Source organism: Homarus americanus, unplaced genomic scaffold (assembly GCF_018991925.1).
Source record: "Homarus americanus isolate GMGI-L3 unplaced genomic scaffold, GMGI_Hamer_2.0 scaffold30535, whole genome shotgun sequence".
NCBI classification, from domain to species: domain Eukaryota; kingdom Metazoa; phylum Arthropoda; class Malacostraca; order Decapoda; family Nephropidae; genus Homarus; species Homarus americanus.
Window position 1 is genome coordinate 2,021,977 of NW_024732440.1, and position 21,588 is coordinate 2,043,564.

The following is a 21,588-nucleotide window of genomic DNA, read 5'->3' on the forward strand; positions in this document are numbered from 1 at the left end:
TCTCACTAAAGGGTCACCAAGATACTGGTTCTATACAAGGCCTGATGACCACCTCCAACCATGTAGCTCGTCAAGTCAACCAAGAATAAGACATAAATAACCAAGACGTGTGGTGATTATTGACATAGATTATCATGATGACAAGTTGTGCCATAATGAACTCAACGTCTCTGTTTGTCTTCGTGTCTAGTCGTACACTCACAGCTCCGAGATCTTTGTTGGTACCGTCATCAGATTTGACACAAGGAGTGATGGTGCCCCCGGGGTGACGCTAACAGGGGGTAACAACAAGAAGGGGTAGCCATATAAGGAGCTATAACAAGTCGTACATCCGCCAGCAGTGATCAGTTGTCGGATGTGTTGCGTGAGGGTGTGACGGCTGGGCGACACCTCAACCCTTGTACAGCATCCAGAACAAGTTGTGATGGACAATGTGAAAGTGAAAGTGGATCCTGAAGACATGACGTGAACATAAGACACACTGAAAACAAGAGCCTTTGTTGGTATACAAAGAGGCATTATGGTCAACACTGCACGCGAATACAATTACTTCCCCAACTGGTGAGTCAGGTACCCATTTACAGCTGGGTGGAATGAAGGTAGCACGGACAAGCGACGTGTCAAAAAAAAAAAAACTCAGCCATGGTCAGAGGACAGTACCACCGACAGTGACCCACAGAACAGTAACCCACCTGTACACTGCGCCATAACACTGCCAGGGAGGAACACTCACCTGGAAGACAGAGAAAAATGATCATTACAATTGAGGAAATAATATAAATCATTCCAAGTAAATACAGCAGCAGCAGCAGCACGGAGGCATGTGAGGTATTAGAGAGAGGAGGGAGGCAGCGGGGCGAGGCATGTGAGGTATAAGAGAGAGGAGGGAGGCAGCGGGGCGAGGCATGTGAGGTATAAGAGAGAGGAGGGAGGCAGCGGGGCGAGGCATGTGAGGTATAAGAGAGAGGAGGGAGGCAGCGGGCGAGGATGTGGGAGGTATTAGAGAGAGGAGGGAGGCAGCGGGCGGGCATGGGAGGTAGGGGAGGGGACGCAGCGGGGCGAGGCATGGGAGGTATTAGAGAGAGGAGGGAGGGCAAGGGCGAGGCATGTGAGGTATAGAGAGAGGAGGACGCAGCGGGCGAGGCATGTGAGGTATAAGAGAGAGGAGGGAGGCAGCGGGGCGAGGCATGTGAGGTATAAGAGAGAGGAGGGAGGCAGCGGGCGAGGCATGTGAGGTATAAGAGAGAGGAGGGAGGCAGCGGGGCGAGGTATGTGAGGTATAAGAGAGAGGAGGGAGGCAGCGGGGCGAGGCATGTGAGGTATAAGAGAGAGGAGGGAGGCAGCGGGGCTCAGGGGCGACAGGGAAGGAAAAGGAGAAAATAAGGATGGTTATGGAAGCTACGCCAGGCGAAGAGATCGCCCCGCTTTGAGCCTGAGGTGGCGATCATTTACGGTGCAAGTGCCAGTGATAAAAGTTAGTCCAGTCGTAAATGTTACACGCCATAAGTGTGTGTGTCTTACTTATACACTTATCAGCCGATGTTAAGTGCACCTGCCAGACCTACTTGTAAAACGTTAACAGGTCCACGAGCCCGTAAAGTAAACAAGTAGTCATAGGTGAATGGGCTAGTTATGCATATACACTTACTTTACATAATCCTCCGATACTGTAAGGACAAGAAGGTCGTTAAGGGCCCGACACACACACACACACACACACACACTACTCAGTCTAGATATGTTTTTTGTTTTTGTTTTTTTGTTGCGCCAACCAGCTCTATGAATACCAATCCTAACAGACTATGTGAGAGAGAAGATTTTGGTTGGTCAGCGTTGATGGTGTTTATGACCAGCTCCTGAAGGTGTGGTGTGGTGTTCAAGACCAGCTCCTGAAGGTGTGGTGTTCAAGACCAAATTTTTGAAGGAATTGAACTGAGACTCTAGTTAGGCTGATGATACTCAATCTTGAGCTCAGTATCACTACCACTATCACCAACACCACCAACCACCATCATCACCACCATCACACCACCACCACACACCACCACACACCACCACCCCGCTTTATGAAGTATAACCTCCCCCTCCCCTTCTACCTCCACTAGCTCCGTCCTCATATATCTCTCGCCGCTGCGGCAGGAGGCTGTGCAGGAGGTCCCCAAATCCCTTCATAAAATAAGAGGCAATTATTTCCCTAGATGAACCACCACCGTCAGTAGCAGCTGTGGTGGTGGTGGTGGTAGTAGTAGTGGTAGGAGGCCCCAAAGCCGACAACAGTTGCAGATATTGACTACGAGGCAACAGTCACTGAATGCCGCATAGATCTGCGGCTCAACTAACTCAACACAGCTACTTATGTATTAGGATATTTAATATTAAGGTAATAAAATGGTGGCGAAGGTGTGGCTATTGGGGGAGGCTGGAGGCCATTAAAAAAAAAGTGGTAGGAGTGATGGTGGTAGTTGAAGTTTTTTTTTTTTTTTCATTTATTGGGCACTCCCCTACATCCTTGTGTAAGGTGAAGCGCAGAAGCGTTTACATCGCCCAACAGGGAAGCATGCTAAGTTCATGCTTGCCTTTATGTCTCACGAGTTAAGGGCGTAGTGATAAGTGGTAGTAGGAGTGATAGTAGTAGTAGTAGTAGTAGTAGTAACAGCCGTGAAATAGTAATGGTATTAACAGCAATGGTATAAACAACAACAACAACAGTAGCAGTAACAGCGATGACAGCATCAGCAGAGGAAGGTGACATAATCAGTCAGGTAGTATGTGGCTGACGCGTGCTGACACAGGAGGTAAAATGAAGTCCTAACCATTAAAAGACTTTCCATCGGTGCGAAAATTAAAACACAGACTCGGAACACAACCTGAATATTCGTACTATAACTGCAGGTTAGGTTACGTTAGGTTAGGTTAGGTTGCGTTGGTCTAAGTTAGATTGGGTTAGAGGTGAGTTACGACAGGGTAGGTTAGGTTAGGTTAATGTAAGGTTAAAGTCCAGATTAAGGGTGTCCACATCCCTTTAACTTACTCAGGAGAAAATTCTCAGTACACACTTACGTCAAATTAATCCCTTTAGTGTGAATAAGACGTGCCAAGGACAAGGAGGAGGAGGAAGAACAGAAGAGAGGGGAGGAGGAGGAGGAATAAGAAGAGAAGGAGGAGGAGGATGAACAAGAGGAGAAGAAGGAGGGGAAGGAAGAAGAGAAGGTGGGGAAGGAGGAAGAGAAGAAGGAGGAGGAGGAGGAGGAGGAGGAAGAGGAGAAGGAGGAGGGGTAAATGAAGGAATAAGATAATTGAACAAAGAAGAGGGAGGAGGAGGAATAGAACGGAGAGAGGAGGAAGAGGTAATGATACGGAGAAAGGAGGAGGAGGAGGAGGAGGAAGAGGCGTGAACAGAGAAAAGGGAAGAGGGAAGAGGGGAAAGAAAGAGAACGAGTTGGCAAGGATGAAGAAAGGAGGAGAAGTATGAGGAGGAAGAAGAATGATAAAGGAGAAGGAGGAGGAGGAAGAGGAATGACAAATAGGGAATAGGAGGAGAAATGGAGGAATGAAACAGAGAGAGAGAAAGAGAGGAGAGAGAAGGAGAGGAAGAGAAGAAAGATGATAAGAGGTGTGGGAGGAGAAGTGGGTGTGTAATGACAGAGAATGATGGTGGGTGAGAATTAGTAACACTGTATCAGATAAACACACACACACACACACACACACACACACACACACACACACACACACACACACACACACACATACACACACACACACACACACACACACACCTAGATACGTTTCCCCCTTATCAATAAAATCATAAGGATGAAACTCAATCTACGTTCTCTTTAACGAAATCTATACCTTAAAAGATACGATTCTCAAGGGTTCTTACGATAATTTTTCCCCCATCGTAAATAAAAGACAATATCTAACTTGCGATTCACTTAAACCTATCGTATTATCGTCGACCCTCTTCTAACCTAACTAATAATACCTCTTATCCATAGTTAAGGTAATTTTTTTTCTTTTTTTTTATCGTAATTATATTTCAGAACGAGGACCTCGCCTGACACTGATCATTGGCAGATAGTCAAGATGGTGGCTGGCGGTCCTTCACAAGCGACGAGTCCTCTGATCCCACCGACGACTGTGATGGGGAGGGAGGGGGAGAGGGTTAATGAGGGAGAGGGGTGATGGGGAAGGTAGGGGGGAGGAGGTGATGATGATGGAGAAGGTTAATGACTGAGAGATCTGGTGATGGGGGGGAGGAGGAGATAGGAGGGGGGGGAGGGGGAGAGAGGAGGATGGGGGGGAGGAGTGATGGGGGAGGTTGATGGGGAAAGGGGAGCAAACAGGGATACAGTATAACAATTGAATTGACTGTGACACACACACACACACACACACACACACACACACACACACACACACACGAGGGAATGATACACATAAAGGCAGTAGGATCATCAGTGTCCTGCGGTCGTCCTTGTAGTCATCCTTCAGTGTCCTTCCGGTGATCTCCGTCTTGATCACCCCCTCCCCTCCCTCTCCCTCTCGTTCCCTCCCTCTCCCTTTCCCTCCACCGTGTTGTCACTCAGCCTTCTGTCCTAGTGTATCTTAAGTGTATGGCCCACACTGATTAGTCTTCAATTAGAATATGACTCCAATGTATGTGATCCACTGACCCATATATGCTGCTGGTGAATGTGATGTATTTCCTTCTTTGTGTACGAACCTCTGTCCTGCGTGGCAGTGAACAGTGGCATTACCCACATGAATCTGACCTATATATAGTGTCAATGAATATGATGCATTCTTTGTGTACGGACCTCTGTCCTGTATGGCAGTGAAAAGTGACATTACCCACATGAATCTGACCGACGTATATGTATGTATGTGTGCGTGTGTGCATGTATATGTACGTGTACATGTATATGTGTATGTATATACGTATATGTATGTATATGTGTGTGTGTGTGTGTGTTTACATATATGTATATGTACTGTCAATGAATATGATGCAACTCTTTGTGTACGAACCTCTGTCCTGCATGGCAGTGAACAGTGACATTATCCATATGAATCTGACCTCTATACATTTATAGTTGTTAATGAATATGATGTATTTCTTTGTGTGTGAACCTCTGTCCTGCGTGACAGTGAGAAGTGATACCACCCTCAGTGTCAAGACCTGACTGAATTACTCAGAATAGGCAAACTGTACTACAAGCTCTGCCAATAAATTTGTTAAACTAAAACTAAGTGTATGTCTATTTAACTTTGGTATTTACTAAGTGAATGTGTTTAAGGTAAGTGGAAGGTACCCTTTTTATCATATTAGTGACCTTGACCTTTGACCTTTGGACCTCAATAAGATCTAGCAGTTCTGGGTTATCATAGTTTATATATATACCAAGTACAAACAGTATAGTTCTCTAAGTTCGTCAGTTATGCCGTCCATATAGTTATATACACCACTAACTTCTTTCCTCACGTAGGAATTCTTTATTAACTTTTATATTACTTCTGTTGTTTGCTGTAAATATTTAGTAAACAAAGTATTATCATTACCTGGTGTTTATAAACCTCAAGTCTATTCTTGTTGATTTATACGTGGCCAGGTGACGGTACAACGAAACACTTAAGCCAAGTGACGATACAAGACACTGTAGACAAGTGACGGTACAACGACGGTACAATAGCGAGGAGACGACACCAAGTTTTCTTCTCCCGAAATGGTTTAAGTTGGGCCCAGCAACACCATGGTGGCGGACAGACTCGTTATGTGGGCCATAAACCGCCCTCCAATTTGCTGGTCCCTGGTCCCTCCCTCCCACCAACCCCTCCAATCACTCACCTACACCTTCCTCCCACCCTTCCCCTTCCTCTTCCCTTCCAAATTCTCTTCCCACCTCCCTCCATCCTTCCCTGTTCCTCTAAAAAAAAAAAAAGAATTCCTCCCAAAAATATAAAAACTCCTCCAATGTAGAGACAAATCCTCAGTGAATTAGGTGAGGGAGACTCATTAAGCTGAGACTTTCCTCACTATCCTCACTGTATACTAAGGAGACGGCTAGCCACTCCAGAACTACCTCCCTTTACCTCCCCTCCCTTGCTGCAACCGTCTGAGAGCTAGGGGGACGGGGGAGAGGGGGGAGGGGGAGGTAGAAGGGAGGGGAGAGGGAGGAAAGGAGGAGGAAGATGAGAAGGATGAAGAGAGGGGATGAGAGCTGAGGGTGTAGGGGGAGGGGAGGTGAGGTGGAGGGGAAGGAAGGGATATGAAAGGGTGGAGAGGGAGGGAAGGGGAAGAAATAGAATCACGATCTCTCTTCCCCTTCCCTCATAAAAAAAAAACAATCCTGAAAAAATTGGGTCTCTCACGCAATAGTTCTTTAGGATTCTATACAAAAAAAAGTCTCCTTCAAAAGACGTTTTCTCCTTCCTCCCCCCCTCCCCCCTCATCTAATCCCCCTCCCTAAAAAATAAATATCTCCTTCAATCCTTTCCCCCCCCAAAAAGACTTCCATCACCCTTAAAAAAATCCTTCAAAAAACCACCCCTTGAAAAGTTCCCCAGAAAAAAATATTCCTAAGAAAGCTGAGTAAATTAGTGAAAGTTATTGAGTTAACTAAAGAAACTAAATTACACTAAACAGAAGACACTAAATAAACATAGTAAACTGGAAGGGAAATTTGAGTATACTAAAAAAGAGGAATTAAAAGAAACTTGAGTAAACTGCAGAAGAAGCTTGAGTAAACTGCAAAAGAAACTTGAGTAAACTGCAGAAGAGGCTTGAGTAAACTGCAGAAGAAACTTGTGTAAACTGCAGAAGAAACTTGAGCAAACTACAGAGAAAATTGAGTAAACTACAGAAACTCGGTAAAATTGTTAGCATGCTGAGTTTACCGCGACACACACTGACTGTCAATAGCTTTAATGAACAACAATAGAACCCGAGGAGACAGCATACGTGTGTCCCGACGACGACCACAAGCTATCCACGACTACTTCCACTAGCTACGACCACGACCCTTAGCCACGACGACCACCCCTACCGACGACCACTCCTGATAAAGAGTTTTAGGCGACTGTCGTGTTCCTGCCTCCCCCTCCTCCTCATTCTTATCTTCTCGTCTACGGTTCACCTTACTCTACTCCACCTCCTATTACCTCTCTTTCCTCTTCCTCTTCCTCTTCTTCACTCTGTATCTCCCCTCTTCCTTTCCTCCTTCCTTCAATCATTCTATTTTCCCTTCTAATTCACCTTTCATCCCTCTTCCATATCTCCATTCTTATCAACTTATTTACACACACACACACACACACACACACACACACACACACGTACGTCAGAATGCGCCTCACTGACTCACTTAAGCTGCAACATAAAAGCCAGAGATCCCCAACAGAGTGGAAGTTGTCCTCTGAGATTTTTCCTTCACCACTACCAGCCCTCAACCCTGTCACGTCTCTGTTGGTGTATTTTACTGTTGGTGTATGTTCTACTGTTACTGTATTTGTGTATTCTAGTACCGGTGTATTTATGTACTTGTGAATTTCTTATGTATTCCGGTGTTGGTGTATTTCAGTGAATTAAAGTACTGTATTATTTTTTTGTTTAGTATTTCAACTATGGTTATATCTATGTATTTATTTCCAAAATTGTATGTCTCTATCTCCAGGAATTGGTGTATCTCTACATATCTCTGGGAATAATATATCTACGTATCTCCAGGAACAATTTATCTTTATTTCCAGCAAAAAAAGTAACAATTTCCAGTAGTGGTGGTGGTGGTTGTGGGTCCAGCCTGGCAACTCACCATCGCTGCCAAGTTTGGTGAAAATCTCGGATCGGCATTTTTGTTATTGCACTGAGTTTCTTAGCGGGGATCCTTAAAGACGCCTGAGCTGTAGGACGCCTGCTGAGGGCTTCCTGATCCTGCGGGTAGTGGTAGGTGGTGGGTGGTAGTGGTGGGTGGTAGTGGTGGGTGGTAGGTGGTAGTGGTGGGTGGTAGGTGGTAGTGGTAGGGGGTATTAGTGGTGGTGGAGTGGCTGAGTTAGTGGTAGTCATACATCAGGCACAGAAGGCCTTTGGATTATTTGCAACGACTATGTGTACACCCACACACACACACCTAATCTAACTCCTCCAGGTAGAGTTAGGGTATCTAATCCTCAGGTGACATCAGCTAGGTGGTCTAATCTTTGGTTGATCCAGTGGACCAGTTACTCTCGTAGTCAGTAAACAACGGATTAGTAATTATTTAGTCAGTTTATGGTTCAGTGGGTCTCTCTCTCTCTCTCTCTCTCTCTCTCTCTCTCTCTCTCTCTCTCTCTTGCTACACCTCTTTTACTCTCTTGCTCCCTCTCTCCTGACCTCTCCCTTCTTCCCTCCCTTTGTGCCCTCTCTCTCCTTCCCTCCCTCCATCGCCTTCCTCCCTCTCCCTCTCCTCCCTCCCTCTCTCCCTCCATCGCCTCCCACAGGCTGGAGGTTCTTGCCTCTTTGACCCAATTTCTAGTGAAGGCGGTGACGGGGGTGTGGGGTGACCAGGCCACTGAGGGAGGGGCGTGGGGTGAGTGTTGGGAAGTGGGGAGAGGGCAGTTGGGAGTGGGAAGAGGACTGGGGTGATGGTTGGTGAGAAGACAGTGGGGACAGTGATGAGTGGGGAGAAGTGGTGAGTGGGGAGACGACAGATGAATGGGGAGAGGACAGTGGTGAGTGGGGAGAGGGGAGAGGGGAATGGGAAGTGGACACAGATAACAAGACTAACACAAGTGGATTAAAACATTTGCTGGTTAAAGGTTCATTTAAACGCAAAAATTCAACTAGAGAGTCACGATGATGATGATGATGATGGTGAAGATAATGATGATGATGATGGTGAAGATAATGATACAAGGCTATGATAACTATTGTCATTGCTCTCCGTAAACAGAGGAGGTACAACAACATCTTCTTCGTGTAGCTCTTCACATTAAGACCAAAACAAAGTGTCCACCTGACGGGGGAAGAGGGGGGTCATTAATTAACACCGATTATGGCTCACGTCTGTCTGTTTGTCTGTCTAATCACACACACACAAACATAAGCACACATACACACACACACAGTCAGTCAGTCTCTCTCCTCTCTCTCTCTCTCTCTAAGGCGAGCCATCTGCCTGGCGATGTTGATGACCCAACCACTCCTGGCTGTCATCAGTGCCATAACCCAGTGTCATTATGTCGACCAGGCTACTCCTCACTCACCCCCCCCCGTCTTCCTCTCTCTGTCAAGTTCCTCTCTCAGACTGCCAAGACACACACACACACACTAAGTCAGGCCAGGTTAGGTTAGGTTAGGTGAACTAGGATCAAGGTAAGTGAAAATTTGTCCCATCCACCTAACTTACTATGTTAAAGTCAAATTAGGTCAAGTTAGATTAGGTAAGGTTAGGTTAGATTAGGTAAGGTTAGGTTAGGTTAGGTTAGGTTACAGGAACAAAACATACACAAAACACGAGTATAGCGGAGGGTCGGTTCTCAATATGCTGGTTATATCTGCCTGGTGCCTCTGACGTCACCCAGATTACAGAGTATACCAGATATGTTAATGTACACAGGAAATACCTTGTGTGACGGTGATCTGGTAACTCTCCTCCTAGCGCCCGCCTCCCGTCCCTAGCTCTGAGACCTAACTTCTTCACTTCACCAGCCCTGAGAGACCTAACTACCCTACCCTTCTTCTAGCGTCCACCTCCCCAGCCCTGAGAGACGTAACTCTCTCTCTCTCTCTCTCTCTCTCTCTCTCTCTCTCTCTCTCTCTCTCTCTCTCTCTCTCTCCCCCGGCGCCCTTAACCACTAATGAAACTTCTGCTGCCGGTGCTGTGAAGACGCTCTCTGTGTGGTACTGCTGGGAATACGTAACTAGTGTGTGTGTGTGTGTGTGTGTGTGTGGTGCTAATGGTGGTAGTGGTGTGTGGTGGTAATAGTGCATGGTGATGGTAGTAGTAGTGGTAGTGAAGTGATGGTGGTAATAAGTGTGATGATAGTGGTAATTAGTGGTAATGGTGGTAGTTATAGTGTGTGTGTGTGTGTGTGTGTGTGTGTGTGTGTGTGTGTGTGTGTGTGTGTGTTAACCTTCCATAACAACCATTTCTTAAGATATACTCAAGAATATTATCATAACTTTAATGTACTGTTTATCATCGTCTGTTTACCTGTCCTTTGTAATTAGTGGCGGTGTGTGTGTGTACCTGTATAGCGACTTTACTGAATAAGATATTAAACATTTATCTATCAATCTATTTTATCGATCTATCTTTCCATCTATTAACTCTCTCTCTCTCTCTCTCTCTCTCTCTCTCTCTCTCTCTCTCTCTCTCTCTCTCTCTCTCTCTCGTGGGGTCAGAGATATAAACACTAATACGTAGAAGAAACTGAATAAATAGATGTTAACCCCCCAGTCACCCTCTTACCTCCTTCACCCTTCAAGTGCCTCAACCAGATACTGTCAAAAGTGGAGAGGGAATTTTGACCGTAACTGTACATGAGTGTTTGAGTGTTTTGGTTAGGTTAGGTGAAGTGAAGTTAAGATTAGGTCAGGGTAAGTTAAGATAAGGTTAGTTTAAGCTCAGGTTAGGTTAAGGTTTACTTCAAGGTTAGGTTAGGTTAGGTTATGTTGGGTCGGGTGTTGTTAAGACTCCTGCTGGCGTCCTCCGAGTGTGTGTTTGTGTAGGTTAATGCGTAAAGCAAATTTATTGTCTGAATGAGCGTCTGTCTGGTCATTACTTACGAGCTGCGCACACTTATTTGAATACATTTAATATGATGTATCTGTATATTGGCCCCTCACTTATATTATTCATCAATATTCTTACCTTTTTACATATACATATATATGTTTGTCTGTCTAAAGAAGTGTGTGAGAGTATTTCTGATATAAGGATGTGAGACACGACAATGAAATCACAAAAAAACATATATACAGAAATTCTAACCTAACTTAGGGAGTGTTGAGAGACACATGATGGGTGTAACACGTAGTGGGGGAAGAAGGAGTGGGAATAAGAAGCAGTACAAGAGATATTATGCAAGACCAGACTACACGGAGACCTGTCACCTAGGAGATCCTCAACTAGCTCCTGGGAGACAAGAGACACATCAACTACCTGGAGGACACAAGGACTAAGTGCATTACTATACAGGAGAGTCAGTGAAGAAGTTTGTGGGAACATATAGTGAAACCTTCCTCGACAACCACCGACATGACGCAAGTTGATGTGTGTGTGTGTGTGTGTGTGTGTGTGTGTGTGTGTGTGTGTGCAGCAGCACAGCTTAGCTTAACATTTTTAACAAAATATATTCAACACTTCCCTACATTAAACTTCAGGGGTGACGGCTCAAGGCACCACCAATATCACCAAAGGCCAACAAGACATAACACGGTATGTTAAATTTCCTTCACTATAGTTCCACATTAAAAGCTTCATTCAGCAACTTTATACGATGCAAATTAATAAAGACATAACAAAAACTACAAATTTAATATAACAAACAAAATAACATTATGGTTTTACGTTTATACATGTTCCTGCTGAGGAAGTTGAGCAGTAACTAACACACGGTGACTGGCTGACCGTTCCTACCTCCCCCAGACACACACTTTGAGTTATATTTCCACACCGCAAATATCTTCCGCCAAAACCAACACACTATTGACTCTGATAAACAACTCCTAAATAACAGTTCTTAATAGAAATTTTTATTGTCATTATTTATATCATATTGGCTTTAAAACTATAAAATTCAACAGTTTCCCATCCTGGCCTGGAATCGTCTGTCACCTGGTGGAAATCTCTGGCAGCTCTGGATATTTTTACTTAATACTCAACATTTGAAGGCATTTTTATAAGTTCCATAATGCTGTTTGGGTTATAATGTGTGTGTGTTGTATCAGTCTTGAGAATAATGGAGGGAACTGCAGCTGACCTCCACTTATAGTTCTTCTTTATGGGGAAATTATACCAGTAAATTACATAGGCGTTGTGTTACCTTACCTACACGCCTCCACCTACACCCTCTTAAATACACACGCTCGGCTACACCACCTACTGTACACTTCCCCACCTACACCACCAATACTCCCCACCTACACCACCTATACTCCCCCACCTACACCACCAATACTCCCCACCTACACTCACTCCTCCATCTACACTCCCCACTCCCCCACCTATACTCCCCACTCCCTCACCTACACAAGCCCTCACTGCCAAAGTTTGCAAACGCTGATAAATATTTACTAGTCGAAGTTTGGGCGCGGTTACCCACACAACGCGCGCGTGTGTGTGTGTGTGTCCTGGAAGAATGGACTTAACGACAAAATTATTCTCAACATATTGAAGGACACACACACACACACACACACACACACACACACACACACACACACACACACACACACACACACGTACTAAATTCAAGACGTTTTTCCCTCACGTCGTACGATTGACGCACGACGAAGATAAAAGTTTCACTCACACGTCGTACGATACAGTATACTACGTCGTTCACTCATAATTCTCGTATTTTACAGCCTGGACTTACGAGTGTTTACGTTTGACCTTCCATGATCGTCTTTTGTTTTTTTCCCGCGCATCACATTAATTGTCTCGTCTACCAGGTGCGGCCATCATTATTCATTGTGTATTTTTTCTCTCAATTTTTATGTTCCCGCGGTAATTGTTACACAGAGACACGCCTACTGCAGGGAGTTTGTTTATATAGGAACATAATTCTAATTTTTATTTAATGAAAAGTAAATTGTTATTTTTTTTAAAATTCGTGATTGTTTTAATATATTTTTTTTAAGAGTTAGTCCGTCCGTCTATCCGTCTGTCTATCCGTCCGTCCCTCCCCGTCCGTCAGTACAAAATTTCAACCAATTACTGAACGTACGTGAATTGTCAGTAACAATCTTTATATACAGGAATTATGGCGGCTGTTATACTTAAGAGACTATAGATGAGTTCGATATCTTCCATACCTATAGAGTAAATAATAATAATAAGAGGAAGAATAAGAAGAAGAATAAGAAGAAAGAAGAAATCTCTCATATTTAATAATAGCAAAGAAAATACCCCAGACGTTTTTTTTTTAATTCTTCCAATATTTCTGGTGTTGATTTTTTTTAGTCTACAAGAATCAGTATATTGTTATTCTTGACATATTTATTCGTCGCTGTTAGCAAGGTAAAATATTGTGGTGTGTGTCGTGTCTCTCTACAGGTCGTATATTTTGTTTTAATCAGCTTCAACAAAAGACGATCGGTGTATATTGTTGACAAGTCTATTTTTATTATTTTATGGTTAACTAAAATACAAAATATATCAGGAATCTCATTTTTTTTATTTTTACTCATTTTTAAGCTATTTTTTTCATCTTTATACAGCTTCAACTTAAAGAAAATAATCCAGAAACGACAATTAAAGTTTGCCTTCCATGATGCAATGAGGACACACACACACACACACACACACCAAAAAAGAACTCTTACAAGCAACCAACCACACAAAGACACATACACAGACACACACACACAGACACACACACAGACACACATACACAGACACACACACAGACACACACACACACAGACACACACACACACAATTTTACACAGACACACACACAGACACACACACACACAGACACACACACACACACAGACACACACACACACACAGACACACATACACAGACACACACACACAGAACATCTTGACCTCCAACGTAGCCAGGCAGAAGGACAAGAGGCCGCCAGCACCGTGTAAAACGTGACCAGCAACCACAATCTACCACCGTTCTCAGTCTTTTTTCCCTCAGTATTTTTTCCCTCAGTCTCTTTTTTCCCTCAGTATTTTTTCCCTCAGTATTTTTTCCCTCAGTCTCTTTTTTTTCCCTCAGTATTTTTTCCCTCAGTCTCTTTTTTCCCCCTCTATCTCTTTTTTTCCCTCAGTCTCCACAGCGGCAACAAAACACACGTAAACAAAACAAAAAAACTTGGACTCTTTTTTTCCCTAGGAGATAGTCATTAGCACAGGGAGACTTGAAATGCAGTAAATAACAGCGACTTTGTGTATTTTACCTTGAAAATACAAATAACAATAGCTTCATATCTTACCTTGAAAAATAGCCATAATCATAAGAAATACAAATAGACGGGCTTAAAACTTTATTATTTACCTAGAAAACCCCAACAAAAATATATAAAATAAACTCAAACTCTTTGTATTTTACCTAGAAAACCCCAACAAAAATAAAAACAAACACGTAAACTTCATATAATTTACCTTGAAAATAATCACAAACACATGAGGTGCAAGCAAGAGATTCTAAACAATAAATGTCAAGTTGATTTACCCATGACCTCAAAGCCCTTCAAGCACAGGCACAGACCACACAGGAGATGAGAGTTATACGTCGTCTTTACCATACAGATAGTTTGAAACACAGGCAAACTATAACCTCACGCACAAGAAGCAGAAGAGACATACATAACACCCCACAAGCACAAGAAATACAAGTTAAATGGACCACAAGTACAAGAAATACAAGTTAAATGGACCACAAGTACAAGAAATGCAAGTTAAATGGACCACAAGCACGAGAAATATAAGTTAATTGGACCACAATCACAAGAAACAAAAAGATAATCCCATCAAAAGCAAATCAACAAAAACCTTCACGTTTCCGAATCACCAACACCCAGGAACCTGTTCTCTGAGTCCTCAACACGACCGCAAGAAAATTGTCTTAACCCTTTCGCTTTCATGGAAGTTGTAAATATTATAAACTCCTGGAAGTCCCCCCCTGAGTCATGCCGGACAATCAGAAGGGGACGAACTGGATAAGTTTCTCGCTTCTATCTCTCTCTCTCTCTCTCTCTCTCACTTTTTTTTGCCTACTCCCGGAACTCCGTCTCGCTTTGTTTCTCACCATCCAGAATGTCTTCCAGTTTTCTTCTTCTTAAGTTCTAGAATTCTGCATTGGCACTCCTCCCACACCCCCTTTTCGGGTTCCAACACTCCGGGAGTCTCCAAAAACCTCAAGCCGTTTCCAGACGGTTTGGAGGAAATAACCTGGAAAAATTCTTCTTTCTCTCCCAACTCTTGGAATTCTGCCTCGCTCCCTTACAACATTCTCAAGGTGTTCCATCTTCCCTCCACCACACTTTACTGTCAACATCCAGAATATCTTCCAGTTTTCCTCCCATTTCCTGGAACAATGACTCGCCAGACCCCCTACTTTCCAGCATCCTGATTATCCAGTGTCCCAGTCACGCAGGGTGAACAGATGGGAACACACTAAATAAATTCCTCACTTTCTCCTGTTGTTACAACACTTCTCACACTCCTCTCCATCACCTTCCTCTCAGCGTTGTAAGGTTAATGTCTGAGCTGCGGTACAGTCAACAGCTCACTCCCGTAAGACCGCCACTACTCCTTCAGGTTACTAACGTAGTTCCCATAAGAGATGACATTATTGAACCCTCCACCACCCTGTAACTGTCCCCCACCCCCCTGCAGCACCCTACACCTTAATACCTTCTCTTCCTTTGCCCTAAAACTACCTTCCACTACCCTACATCTGCCCTTCACAATATCACACCAGTCATACACCATCCCACACCTGTCCTCCACCACCCTGTACGGTCTGTCCTCCACCTCTTTCACCTGCCGCCCTACAAGGAGGGAAGGGGGTTTCCCGTCTGTTGAGTGGGTTGAGACCTCAAGACGTGGCTGAGATCACGCCAGACGTCTAGTGTTGACACTGGTGGTGGCGGCGGCGTGTGGTGACGCAGGAAGACGTGGATGGATTTGTGAATTATACCAACAGTGGGTGAGGTCTGCAGTAGGATGGTATATTTTTGACCGTCATATTTTCTAACACTGTGGGTGGTGGGGGGGGGGGGTAATGTTGTTTTTCGTGAGAGTCCAACATCCAGGGCTCGAGTTGTGTTGGGGCCGGGGACGAGACCTCATAGATTAATACACAAACACCCACTGATTTCATGGCTTTCATTTTAGCACCATTACGTTGAAATCAGTTTCCCATATGTGGTCCGTCTTCTTGTAACAAAACTCACCGAGGATAACCCATGTAAACAAACGCTATATTTCTTCCGCTGGTTGTTGTCGCGTCCCCCACTACAACAGAGACACTCACGAATCGGTCACTGATCCACAACTCCTTTAATCCTTTACATACCCCAAAAATAGCCTGAGAAAGTGGTTTACAGTGAGGTGTCTCGGATTCAGATTTAGATTAGTCGCGGTAGGTACAGAGCCAAAGGAGTCAGTCGTCTGGGGGTGGAGGTGTGTGTGTGTGTGTGTGAGGGGGGGGGTTGTCATGCCCTCGACATCTCAGGGTTACACAGCCATCATCACGTAGCCATTAACACCAAGAGTTTCACCATCTGTTTGATATTATTTCAGGGTTTTGTTGTCGTTTTTCTTGTTTCGTTTTTTTTTCTGGATATGAACTTTAAGATTATGAATTTCTGTATTCCTTAAGCGGTTGTATTATTCTCTTATAGGCCTATGGATCTATGTGCTGTAGGCTTAAGTAAGGACACAGTTATACCTAACCCTTAGGCATAACCTCCAGAACACATAATGCAAATTCTCAAGGACATGAACATTACACATTACTTAAATCCCCCTCCCCCCCACCTCTCCCTTAACAGGAGATAAAACAACATAACTGACTCACTTAAACTACAAACGCACATGACGGCTAAATTGGGAGACGAAAATTACAGTAAGACTAGACCTTAACTAGATCTTCCTCTCCGCTCCATAGTATGAGAAAATTATAAACAGATTAATGTCGTGTTTTAGAGGCTCGTGAATTAGGTTTGTTTACCACCACCACCACCACCAGTTAACACGTAAACAACGCTAGTGGAGGCCGATGTTTCTCTCTACGGATTACCTGTTAGATATCACAACGACAACCTAACCTAACCCCTAACCTAACCTATAACCTAACCTAACCTAACCTATAACCTAACCTAACCTAACCTAACCTATAACCTAACCTAACCTATAACCTAACCTATAACCTAACCTAACCTATAACCTAACCTAACCTATAACCAATCAACCTAACCTAACCTAACCTACTAACCTAACCTAACCTAACACAATAATGAACATATCGTCTTTTTGTTTTTTCCGGAGGTAAGACAAAAAATAAAGACATTACACAGACAAACGGACAGATAGACAGAGACATAAAAGACAGGTAAACAGACAGGTAAACAGACAGGTAAACAGACAGGCAGATACGCGGACAGAGATAGACAGATAAACAAACACTCAGATACACAAACAGACCGACAGCATTGCGTCGTCTGCTCTGGTGACCTCCGAGGGATAATAACACTATAACCTCTGGCCTGTAGTAGTGGTCACTGTAACAAGACGAGCTAGGCATCTGATTGGCTGTCTTCGGCTCAATGAATCTATCAACCAATCAACGCCCAGCTTGATACGACGTAAACAGCCCCATTAAGTTCTGTAACACTGCGATATGGTATTGAACCTAACCTAACCTAACCTAACTAACTTAACCTAACCCCTATTGAATTGCTGTGTGTGTGTGTGTGTGTGTGTGTGTGTGTGTGTGTGTGCTGTCTGTCTGTCTGTCTGTCTGTCTGTCTGTCTGTCTGTCTGTCTGTTAGGTTTGATAAGAGATTGAAGGAGGACTTGGAGGAGGAGAAGGAGGAGGAAGAGGAATAGTCTTTGGATTTAGGAAGGAGAGAAGGATGGGAGTCCAGGAAGAGGAAGAGGAGGAGAGGGAAGGAAGAGGAGAGAGAAAGAGGAGGAGAAGAGGGGAAGAGGAGAGAGGAGGAGAAGAGGAGGAGAGGAGGAGAAGAGGAGAGGAGGAGGAGGAGGGGCAGAAGGAAAGGTCCGTGACTTCAAGGCGCCAAATTTATCATTATTAATAATACTCTCCATCACCTACCTACTGGCAGACCCCCACACACTACCACCACTACACACACTACCACCACTACCACACACCACTACCACACACCACCACCACACACCACACACCACCACCACACACACACACCAACACCACTACCACACACCACCACACACACACCACCACCACCACACACCACCACACACACACCACTCACACACACTACCACACACCACACACCACCATCTCTCCACACACACCACCACCACTCACCACACACTACCACACACACTCAACACCACACCACACACTACCACCATTACCACACACTACCACCACACACACACCAACACCACTACCACACACTACCACACCACCACACACTACCACCACACACACACACTACCACCATTACCACACACTAACCACCATTACCACACACTAACCACCATTAACTCCACCACCATCACTTTATCACCACCACCAACCACTATCACCACAACCACCACCATCACGACATTAGACCAAAATTACACCACATAATCTAGACAAGCCTCGTGTTGCCTCCCATCACTACATCCGTTATAATCCTCTCTCCCTCCTCCTCCCTCCTCTCCTCTTCCCTCCTCCTCCCTCTCCCTCTCCTCCTCCCCTCCCTCCCCTTCCTCTCCCTATCCTCCTCCCTCTAACCTCCCAGCATCAGAAGGTCACAACAGGAACAGGTGTCGTCCGTCTGTTAGTCTGTCTATACAAAGTTTCCTGGGAGGTTAGTGGAAAAAAAAAAGTGAGCTGAATTGATATAAGTTCAGGAAATTTCTCTTATATAATTTACAGCAGAGAGAAATATGGACTAAGAGGAGCTTCTGAGTAGAGGGTGAGGAGACGTCATAACTAGAGGAGAGAAGAGGAGAGGAGAGGTGGAAAAGGGAAGGGAAGGGTCACTCTACTACATACTAACATGAAGTTGGTCAAGATTCATTATTATTTGTCTGAGATACTGCGCTTACAAGGTCGGTCGGTCGGACACACACACACACACACACACACACACACACACACACACACACACACACACACACACACGTACACGTTGAGTATTATTTAAGCAACACTCAGCTGGTGGTCTGAGGTGTGAGGATTGTATCAGTGAGGGTATTGTACTGTGAAGGTATTGTATCAGTGAAGGATTGTATCAGTGAGGTATTGTATCAGTGAAGGTATTGTATCAGTGAGGTATTGTATCAGTGAAGTGTATGTATCAGTGAGGGTATTGTATCAGTGAAGGTATTGTATCAGTGAGGTATTGTATCAGTGAAGGTATTGTATCAGTGAGGTATTGTATCAGTGAAGGTATTGTATCAGTGAGGTATTGTATCAGTGAAGGTATTGTATCAGTGAGGGTATTGTATCAGTGAAGGTATTGTATCAGTGGAGGTATTGTATCAGTGAAGGTATTGTATCAGTGAGGGTATTGTATCAGTGAAGTATTGTATCAGTAGGTATTGTATCAGTGAGGTATTGTATCAGTGAGGGTATTGTATCAGTGAATAAGTATTGTATCAGTGAGGGTATTGTATCAGTGAGGTATTGTATCAGTGAGGGCATTGTATCAGTGAGGGTATTGTATCAGTGAAGGTATTGTATCAGTGAAGGTATTGTATCAGTGAGGTATTGTATCAGTGAGGGTATTGTATCAGTGAAGGTATTGTATCAGTGAAGGTATTGTATCAGTGAGGTATTGTATCAGTGAGGTATTGTATCAGTGAAGGTATTGTATCAGTAGGGTATTGTATCAGTGAAGGTATTGTATCATCAGTGAGGTATTGTATCAGTGAGGGTATTGTATCAGTGAAGGTATTGTATCAGTGAGGTATTGTATCAGTGAGGGTATTGTATCAGTGAAGGTATTGTATCAGTGAGGGTATTGTATCAGTGAGGGTATTGTATCAGTGAGGGTATTGTATCAGTGAGGGTATTGTATCAGTGAAGGATTGTATCAGTGAGGGTATTGTATCAGTGAGGGTATTGTATCAGTGAGGGTATTGTATCAGTGAGGTATTGTATCAGTGAGGTATTGTATCAGTGAGGGTATTGTATCAGTGAGGGTATTATATCAGTGAGGGTATTGTATCAGTGAAGGCATTGTATCAGTGAGGGTATTGTATCAGTGAGGGTATTGTATCAGTGAGGCATTGTATCAGTGGAGGTATGTATCAGTGAAGGTATTGTATCAGTGAGGGTATTGTATCAGTGAGGGTATTGTATCAGTGAGGTATTGTATCAGTGAAGTGTATTATATCAGTGAGGGTATTGTATCAGTATTGTATCAGTGAGGGTATTGTATCAGTGAGGGTATTGTATCAGTGAGGGTATTGTATCAGTGAGGGTATTGTATCAGTGAAGGTATTATATCAGTGAGGTATTGTATCAGTGAAGGTATTGTATCAGTGAGGGTATTGTATCAGTGAGGGTATTGTATCAGTGAGGGTATTGTATCAGTGAAGGTATTGTATCAGTGAGGTATTGTATCAGTGAAGGTATTATATCAGTGAGGGTATTGTATCAGTGAAGGTATTGTATCAGTGAGGTATTGTATCAGTGAGGGTATTGTATCAGTGAGGGTATTGTATCAGTGAAGGTATTGTATCAGTGAGGGTATTGTATCAGTGAAGGTATTATATCAGTGAGGGTATTGTATCAGTGAAGGTATTGTATCAGTGAGGGTATTGTATCAGTGAGGGTATTGTATCAGTGAGGGTATTGTATCAGTGAAGGTATTGTATCAGTGAGGGTATTGTATCAGTGAAGGTATTATATCAGTGAGGGTATTGTATCAGTGAAGGTATTGTATCAGTGAGGTATTGTATCAGTGAAGGTATTATATCAGTGAGGGTATTGTATCAGTGAAGGTATTGTATCAGTGAAGGTATTATATCAGTGAAGGTATTGTATCAGTGAGGGTATTGTATCAGTGAGGGTATTGTATCAGTGAAGGTATTATATCAGTGAGGGTATTGTATCAGTGAGGTATTGTATCAGTGAAGGTATTATATCAGTGAGGGTATTGTATCAGTGGGAGGTATTGTATCATGAGGGTATTGTATCAGTGAGGTATTGTATCAGTGAGGTATTGTATCAGTGAGGGTATTGTATCAGTGAGGGTATTTTATCAGTGAGGGTATTGTATCAGTGAGGTATTGTATCAGTGAGGGTATTGTATCAGTGAGGGTATTGTATCAGTGAGGGTATTGTATCAGTGAGGGTATTGTATCAGTGAGGGTATTATATCAGTGAGGGTATTGTATCAGTGAAGGTATTGTATCAGTGAGGGTATTGTATCAGTGAGGGTATTGTATCAGTGAGGGTATTGTATCAGTGAGGGTATTGTATCAGTGAAGGTATTATATCAGTGAGGGTATTGTATCAGTGAGGTATTGTATCAGTGAAGGTATTATATCAGAGGGTATTGTATCAGTGAAGGTATTGTATCAGTGAGGGTATTGTATCAGTGAGGGTATTATATCAGTGAGGGTATTGTATCAGTGAAGGTATTGTATCAGTGAGGGTATTGTATCAGTGAGGGTATTGTATCAGTGAGGGTATTGTATCAGTGAGGGT